Below are 9,605 nucleotides of genomic sequence, written 5' to 3'. Positions count from 1 at the left end.
TGTCTGTTTGTTTTGTTCACACATCGTTGTCAATATAATGGAATTTTATGCGACTGTCATACAAGTGAGAGGTTTAGCTAGCTAGGTTTAAAACCAGTACAGTTCGTTTAATTTGAACCAAATAAAGTTAAAACAGATACTTGGGTCATCATTTTTTTTATATTTGGGTCATTCTCACAGAGAATCGATGTTGTGTTCCTTCACATTATGAATTGATGACAACTATGTAAGTTGCAGAATTTGGTGGTACGTAAATTTAGTGTTACACAGGAAAAATTGCAACATATGTTTTTCATATGTTTTCAAAACATATGAAAACCATATGATTTACATATGTTTTGAAACATATGAAAACATATGGAAGCAAACATATGTTTTCATATGTTTTAAAAAATATGTTTACATATGTTTGTAAACATATGAAAAACATATGATTTTCATATGTTTTCATATGTTTTAAAGGGCATTTAAAAAAAATGTTTTGAGAAAATGTCAAAATTTTTAATTTAATTATCACATGTATTTTTTCATTCATTATCTATATAGTGTATTACTCAAACAGGAAAGTGCACTTTCTACTCTTCCCACTAAATCCCACATCATCATGATGATAAAAGCATGTCAGCCCTCAGGCTATGTCACCCCCACAGCAGAGCTATCTAATTCTGAATGGAACATAATTTAAAATAAATGAATGAGTTATAAATATTAAATAATGATATGAATAAATATTCTTTATTTAGTTTGTTCTTTATTCTCAATTCTTTTTTTTTTTATCAATAATCCCATTATTCTCTATGATTCTTTATTCCATATTTCTGCTTTTTTAGTATCTGTTCTTTATTTTTTTTTCTCTTTATTTTGCACTTTTTGTCATTATTTTCTATATTCTTAAACCCCAATCTTGATTCCAGACCATCATATATATATACGTAAATGTACGAAAGCTTGCATGGTACGTCGAATACGGAAACCCGGAAATCTTTTCAGCGTTACCGTTTTTTATACTATGACGCAAAATCCATGGACGCTCACGCGATCTACAGTTGTGGTCATTTAAAAAGTTTGAATGGACAGAGATAGATGATACAAAGAACTTTGGTTTTTCAAACTGGTGAATCAAAATTTATTATAAATAGATAAATTGAAATGGGTGACTTGTCGATTAACTGGAAGAAACCGGGGAACGAAACATAGAAAATTTATAGAAAGTCAACGCAACGAAACAGCGAAAGTGTTTTTGTTTTGATGGATAGTTTTACGTACCCTAAAAGCACAACGAATGGTAAATATTATTATTCACATTTTGTTTAATTATTGGATAAAAGCAGGAAGATGTGTGTGCTTTATTTTTCACGAAAAACTATTTGACTGTACATAGTCCGTGTAGATATTTGTAAACCTGAGTCAGAGACATATATGTGTATATATGTCTCTGCCTGAGTCTGAGAACGATATTGTAATATAAATATAATTGCATTGGGTAAACCGTTTCATTATCTATTTATAATGAGAATGTTACAAGATTAAGACACAAATACATCCCAAATAACCATATGATTTGTAAACCCTTTAGACAATAAGACAAACTTTGAAAAGGGGGGGGGGGGGGCATCATATACTTGATGTAATGTATTGAAATTGTTTATCTAATGTCACTACAGAACTTAATTACTTTAACTGATGCAGACCTGTATAATCGTGTCTTATGGTGTGTGATATTTGTATTTGTTTAGCAGTTGTTTTAAAACCACGACACTGTGCAGACGACTTTATAATCTCTTTAGCAATTAGTAGCTATTTTACAATTAATAGATAAGGGATCAATTACCCCCCCCCCCCCCCTTTTCATTTAATTTAGATTTAAAAAATGTATATATACCTTTTCATACATTGCGTAGGTAATAATGTACATGTAACCTTTTCCCAATTTTAATTATGAGTGATTCCAGGACATGCTGGAGCGGACAAGAATCACATTCTGGGATTACAGAGAAAATCATCACATTTGATTAAAGCTCAAATCTGAGGCTCAAATTCCTTATGTTATGTTAACTTAAGTCAAAACAAGACTTGCAACTAAGAAAATTACAGGGCTTTGCATATGACAAGTACAATAAGCCTTAATTATCCTGAGTCTGAGACTACTATTACTAAGTACTATAACAATAAACATCTAGTAATTCTCAGCCTTATCATACATGTATTATACTTCTGATAGTTTTCCACACCTATTCACATATTTTTAAGCTGAAAAATATGAGCCAGGCTATTACAGCGGCAGACTTATCACCTTGTACATTATAAGAAGTGGACCCCTAGAGTGCATGAATGGTTTACTTTACATATACTTTAATCTGAATATAAAAATAAGAAGATGTGGTACATGTACATGTATGATTGCCAATGAGAAGAGTCCAATTCTCCACCAGAGATCAAATGACATAGAAGTTTGCAACTATAATAAGTTATGGTACAAGATGACTTCAACAATGAGCAAAGCCCATACCACAAAGTCAGCTATTAAAGACATTTAATGAAAATGACAAATGTAAAACAATGCAAATGAGGAAACTAACAGACTGATACATGTTATGATTTCTAAACAAAACACTTAGGAACAAATAAACAAATATGATATACAGCAACAAAGTGAACAAACAACAACATGAACATTACAGGCTCCTGACTTGGGACAGGCACATACAGGATGTGGTGGAGTCAGACTAGTTTATTGGTGCCAAATCTTCCCCTTAAAGGAGCTATAATTTGTTTTAATATGTGTGTGTGTGTGTGTGGGGGTCTAGGATGAAATTTGAAAAAAGGCAGGATGAGACACTTTGCCCAAAAAAAAAGGCAGGATGACAATTGATGTAAAACAAAAGTCAGAATAAACTATAAATAAAAAAAAGACAGGACTGAATAGAGTGGAAAAATGGAAATGCAGGACAAACTTTTTCACCCTACCCCCCCCCCCCCCCTAAATCAAATGGTAGCTCCCTAACATGGGATAGTGGTGTGAAAAGGCTTAACTCATCTGACATCAGATCTGTACAAAGCAGATTTAACCACTTTGATTTATCACTTCATACAAGTCATATGGATTTAATAAACATAAGATGGATTAGAAAATTCAAATAATTTAATACTTTTTGCATAGTTAATTTTTTTTCAGGGCAAGTCTAGATCTGTTGTTCAGACTTCTTGTTTTAAAAGATCAAAATAAGCCAATTTTGTCATATAAAAAATTTTAAGGCAATAAATTTGGCAGATATATAAATATTGTAACTTCATTTTATTATACATTTGTACATGTCATACTTTATTTCTTTTAGCATTTTCAATGAAAGTACATTTTGTACTCCAAGAAGTAGAAGAATCTAAGCAACAGAACAGAATTCATTTGATGCATTGCTTTCTAGATTATATAATGGATTCATAGATTGTCATATTGATTTATATGCATATAAGGAGCAGCAGGCAATAATTATTTTGTGATGAGAGGTATGTATTGTAATGAAAAGGATAACTTTGTTTAAATATTTTGTTTATTCATGTAATATTTATGTATACCAAAGGTTTATTATATATACCAGTAATGTCTTGGATAAATTATTTATACAGGAATTACTTAACTTTGAAATATAAATTCTATGGAAGATAACCAATAAAGCACTGTTATGGTTACATTTTTTTGTCAGATATTTTTGTAATTCATACCATACATGTAGGTCTATATCAGCATAGGCTTTTATGAGTTAGAAAATAAGTGCTGATCAAATATGTTTACAGGAGTTATGCCTCTTGGAAATAGATATTGTAAGAAAAATTGCAACACACGTCTTCATTTCTTTTAGATTATTTATAATTTATGAAAAAGGTTAAAAGAACATACATATTTTTTGCTTTTTGATAGCAAATTTTATACATGTATATCCATCAATTGGCAAGGTACATTGAAAAGCTGTTCTTTTATTAAATGCATGAAGTATGGATGGTAACACAAATGACAACATATTACGTTCATGAGTTAATATTTCCTTGTCGTAAAATAGTATACGCGAAGTACTAACATTGAACTATGGTAACGTTGTAATTCTTAAGTTGTAGTGAATGACGTTATTGTATAGATTTCATAGCTACAACGACGATTAAACGAACATTGCAATCATAAGTATTTATTGAGATTCCACAACATGCCTATAAATGGTGTATTTAAACAATTTTGCCTATTTAACAGGAAACCAAGATTTATTAAACATCAAGAGTTAAGGCCTTAATCATGTTAATGTTGTTTTTTATACGACTGCAAAAACAGGCCTCTACAATAACTTTTTTTTCAACTTACTTGTCCGAATGAAATTGTAACTTGTCCAAAAAAAATCTTAATAATAACCTTTTTTGCATTTTAAGTTGATTCAAGGAACAAAATGAATTAAAATAATAGAACAGAATTTGATTTATATCTTTTGAAATACTTTTCAAAAATATGAGTTGAGAACAACTGAATCTAGTCATGTCACAGGACTTAGGTTCTAGCTTTCTTCAATGCCAAAGTCTCATCAGACTCTGCACATGAGACACCGTCTGATAGGCCTGTCAATGTACACTCATTGGATTTGTATCTTGGTTTTTAAGTTGAAAAAAGTTTTTCAAATGCAATCAATAAAAAAAAGAAGATGAGGTATGATTGCCAATGAGACAACTCTCTGCAAGAGACCAAATGACACAGAAATTAACAACTATATGTCACCGTATTGCAAGTATTGTTTTTTTCTACATATGATCAAATATGATTTTGTGAATTTTATGGTACATAATTTCTTCATTTTTATTTAAAAAATATTATTTGATAAAAAAATTACCGGTATGATATTTATTATAAAGCAACAGAATAAGGTCGGAAAACGAGGTACTGATTTGTCTTGGTCCCGAAATGTCTTCTGCATCGCCAAACTGTCTATTAATCATGTCTATTAAATATGTCTCCTACGGTGCCAAACTGTCTATTAAATTTGGAGCCGAATCATTTCCGAGCTGGTGACGAACTGTCTTGAAAAGTTACCTTATCTACAAAACACATCGCTGATTCGGATCAGTAAGACTGGTTTCCGAGAAAAGTATGCCTTTAACCTCTTAAAAAGTACCTGACAAAATCGATTGCAAGTAAACTTGTCAAATTAATACTTGTTTTTATCTTCTTTTCTTGTTTTTTGTTTATAATTACTTTGTTCATCAAAGTTGGATTAAATTTATTTTCTGCAGAATAATTTTACTTGTCCCGTCGGACAAGCTTGATATAGCTTTTACTTGTCCGACCTTTTTTTCCTCTGGTATCGGACAAGCGTTATTGTCGAGGCCTGAAAAAAAATTGCAGTCGTATATTGGTATCACGTCGTCGTTGTTGTCCGCGTCGTCCGAAGACACTTAGTTTCCGCACAATAACTTTAGTTTCAGTGAATGGATGTCTATGAAATTTAAACACAAGGTTTGAAACCACAAAAGGAAGGTTGGAATTGATTTTGGGGGTTATGGTCCTAACAGTTTAGGAATTAAGTGCCTAAAAAGGGGTCAAAATAAGCATTTTACTAGTTTCCAGACAATATAACTTGTGTGTAAGTGTATGGATCTTTCTGAAATTGTACCACAAGGTTCCATACCAAAAAAGGAAGGTTGGAATTGAATTTTGGGGTTGTGATTCTAACTGTTTAGGAATTAGGGGCCAATAACAATACTTTTCTAATACTTTGTATAAATTGCTTATTTTTTGACCAAATCAATGGGGTTTTATTCTTGAATTCTTGGGTTTCTTTAATATGCTGAATCTAACCATGTATTAAGTTTTTGGATTTTGGGCCCCGTTTTTAAATTGGTCCACATTGAGGTCCATTGGGTCCAAAATAAAACTTTGTTTGATTTCATCAAAAATTGAATTATTGGGGTTCTTTGATATGCTGAATCTAACCGTGTATTTAGATTTTTGATTTTGGGCTCTGTTATCAAATTGGTCCACATTGAGGTCAAAAGGGTCCAAAATAAAACTTTGTTTGATTTCATCAAAAATTGAATTATTGGGGTTCTTTTATATGCTGAATCTAACCATGTATTTAGATTTAGGATATTGAACCATAATAGGTAAATGTCTAATTTAAAATTTTTAAGTTCTTAGACCACATTGATTTTGTGTCAGAAACCTATGCCATGTATGCTGTGTCAAATATTTAATCACAAACCAAATTCAGAGCTGTATCAAGCTTGAATATTGTGTCAATACTTGCCCCATCTGTTTGGGGTTCGACCTCTGCGGTCGTATCAAGCTGCGCCCTGGGGAGCATTTTATTTTAAACTAGACAGCAGAATAGATCATTTTATATTAGAAAAAGTTCATACTATACTAAGACGGGCTTAGGCTATACATATATTATTAATATTAGCTACACTTTTGATCTTTTTGTTGTTTGTTGCATATTTGTTTCCATTCACTCAAAAGTAAAAATATAAATTAGTGAGCATCAGTTCATACTACATCTACAAAAATGATCTTGTTTTTGTCTGGACTTCTGGATTAAATTAAGATTTACAATTTTAGCTTGTTACCATGGTTACCAAATGAAAGGAAAGTACAGTATTATAATCACTGGTGTACATGTAGGTGCGGATGTCAGGCAAAAAGAACTGGTATCAAAGTAAGTTCATCTGTTGAATTGCAGTTAATTTAAATAATTTAATGTTATCTATTTAAAACTTTTTCAAGTGTAATTGTACATGTTACAGCATGTATACCATGTATACTGTTGTTTATTTCTGTCTTTCTGATGTCAAGTATGCATCAATTTGGGGGCCTTCGGCTGTTGTCTGCTCTATGGTCGGGTTGTCGTCTCTTTGACACATTCCCCATTTCCATTCTCAATTTTATCAAGGAATCCTTCTGCTCCACACACACACACGCATAAGATGGTCAGAAGTTAAAATAATTATAGCATTTGCTTATATTATGAATTGTATATTTAAAAGTTGTTCTTGTCTTGAATATACATAAAATATTTGCCACTGAATCTTAAATTAAGCTAGAAAAGTCAATCAATTATTGTTTTTGCATTATAGGAAAGAGTTTTCAAACATATAACAATTGAATAATTTCCTTTTAAGTTTTTTTAGGAACCAGCATAAAAATATAACATGTTTAACATGTATAAGGAGATGAGGTACATGTATGATTCTCAATGTGACAACTATCAATTAAAAAACCAAAGGACGAAGATGTAAACATTTCCTGGTCACTGTACAGCCATAAACAATGATCAAAATCCATACCATAAAGTAACCTGTTATGGCTATAACTTGTATAAGGATGAAAAAATGTGAACCAATGAAAAAAATAAAACTACACACTGTGACACAGTATGGCAGACAGCACCCAACATAAGAAACACCTGTCAAAATCAGCCAGAAAGGGCTGGACTCATCAACAAGCACTTAAAAAGAAATTACAAAATAATAAAAGATGCAAAAATTATGTTTTCCCAAACTAAAATATCTATCAATTCACCTTCGACAGATTTAATCAATTAATGTAACAACAAAACATTTGTCATTTCAAACAGTCTAAGAAAGCATGACTTTGTGTAATGCCAAAATATTGAACTCACAAGAATATGTAGGACCATAACAGCATATAAGTATTAATAATTGCATAGAATTTCTATTTCTGAAATACATGTTCTGCTTTTTGTCAAGCTTGCAAATTTATTTCACGAAAGCGAGACAGTGATCCTAGATTCTGCCAGGGGTGGCGTCGCTGTCCTAAAATATAGGTTCAGTCTGTGGTTAAAGTTTTTTTGTAATGTTAATTTCTCTCATTAATATTATTTATAGTTATCCTGGTAATAGGATTTTTCTATTTACTTAGTATGTGGGTACCTTGCAAGGTCCTATAGCTAGTGTCTGTCTACTCTGTCAGAAAGTTATCGTGGTCAAGTCAATATCTGAGGCATTATAAGCAATAAGTTATACTTACTATATTTGGTGTAAGGAATTATTGTAAGGTGTAGATGTCCAACTGGCAGTTGTAATGATGGCCGATTGAATTTTTTCAAAAGAGTTATGCCTCTTGGAAATAATACATTTATGGAAAATGGCCTGGTAAATGCTCTAAAATTTTTTTTATTAAACTTATAGTATACTATTATAGTAATGCCCTTGAAGGTCAGTTTGAAATATTTAGTATACAAGAAAAACAACTTTTTTTTTGCCTCAAGCACATTTTTTATTTATAAATATTTTTGAGAACAAAAAAACGTTGTTTTTTTTTAATCATGTTAATATTGCCCCTTGATAGATAAACTATAGGCTCTCAAGAGCCTGTGTCGCTCACCTGACTACTTGGGTTTTTGAAATCATATAAAAAAAGATAAAAATCATAACAGATACTTATAATAATGTTTGAGGCCAAATTTGGATTAATATTGCTATGTTTGCTTTCATTCCATTCAGTGGTTCTCTAAAAGAAGACATTTGTATGTATTTCCCGTAGGGTCCTTTGTTAAACTAAGCCCCCCGCTGGTGGCCGTCTGGGATGATGGATCGGCTACAAAGTAACAACACTTGGTCAGCACCTCATGAGGAACATTCATGCCATATTTGGTTCCATTCCATTCAGTGGTTCTCAAGAAGAAGTCAAAAATGTAAAAAGTTAACGACGACGATGGACGATGACGTACCTTCGGGCCATGTGAGCTAAAAATTTGCGACTAGGTGGACATTGAAACTTTGTTCTTTTATTTCTACTTGCAGGAACTGAAAAGTAAAGAAACAGAACCAAAGAACATTCATTTTTAATTAATACAATATTGAGCTCAAAGTCAATCTAGTTGTCTTTCTTAATCATACAGGATATTTACAAAAAGCAGCTGCATACACATGCACCAGTAATATACAGCAGTGAAGACAATTAAATATCTGTGTATGGAGGTATAGCAATAGAAATATCACATACATCATAGGAAAATAGAATACAGACAATAGAAATGGAGTATGTCAAAGAGACAAAAATATGAAAATAGAATATAGACAATAGAAATGGAGTATGTCAAAGAGACACACATATGAAAATAGAATATAGACAATAAAATTGGGGTATGTCAAAGAGACAAACATGAAAATAGAATATAGACAAAAGAAATGGGGTGTGTCAAAGAGACACACATATGAAAATAGAATATAGACAATAGAAATGGGGTATGTCGAAGAGACAAACAAATGAAAATAGAATATAGACAATAGAAATGTGGTACAATGTATGTCAAGGAGAAAAAAATATGAAAATAGAAGAGACAACAACTTAATAAAAAAAATTCTACTTTATATAAACATTATGGAGCACTTATTGTTTTTTATTTGTTTGAGCTTTTGATTTTGCTATGTATTTTCTGTGGAATTTGGTATTTTGGTTTTTTTACTTTTTAAAGCAACAACTCATCATAATGAAGTATTCACACTCAAAATGAGTTCCTGTCAGAAAAAAAAGATAACAAATTAAAGAAAAACATATTAAAAAACATCAAAACGTTACCCTTAAAAACCTATCGCAAAAAAAAAAATACACA

At 31.4% G+C, this 9,605-nt stretch overlaps 1 long non-coding RNA gene across 2 annotated transcripts; it reads left to right on the top strand.

Moving 5' to 3' along the window:
- Nucleotides 1–1,441: 1,441 nt before the first annotated feature.
- Nucleotides 1,442–9,180, top strand: LOC127723484 (uncharacterized). Of its 2 annotated transcripts, XR_007992096.1 has the most exons (4): nt 1,442–1,483; nt 3,336–3,504; nt 6,590–6,686; nt 8,794–9,180. It is a non-coding gene; the product is annotated as an uncharacterized LOC127723484 (long non-coding RNA). The 2 variants fall into 2 exon arrangements; XR_007992095.1 differs by lacking the exon at nt 1,442–1,483 and having other exon boundaries at nt 2,973–3,504.
- Nucleotides 9,181–9,605: the final 425 nt, after the last annotated feature.

This window comes from Mytilus californianus, unplaced genomic scaffold (genome assembly GCF_021869535.1).
Source record: "Mytilus californianus isolate M0D057914Y unplaced genomic scaffold, xbMytCali1.0.p SCAF_13, whole genome shotgun sequence".
NCBI classification, from domain to species: domain Eukaryota; kingdom Metazoa; phylum Mollusca; class Bivalvia; order Mytilida; family Mytilidae; genus Mytilus; species Mytilus californianus.
Note: the sequence above shows the minus strand (reverse complement) of the source record. Positions and strands in the feature narration are given on the sequence as shown.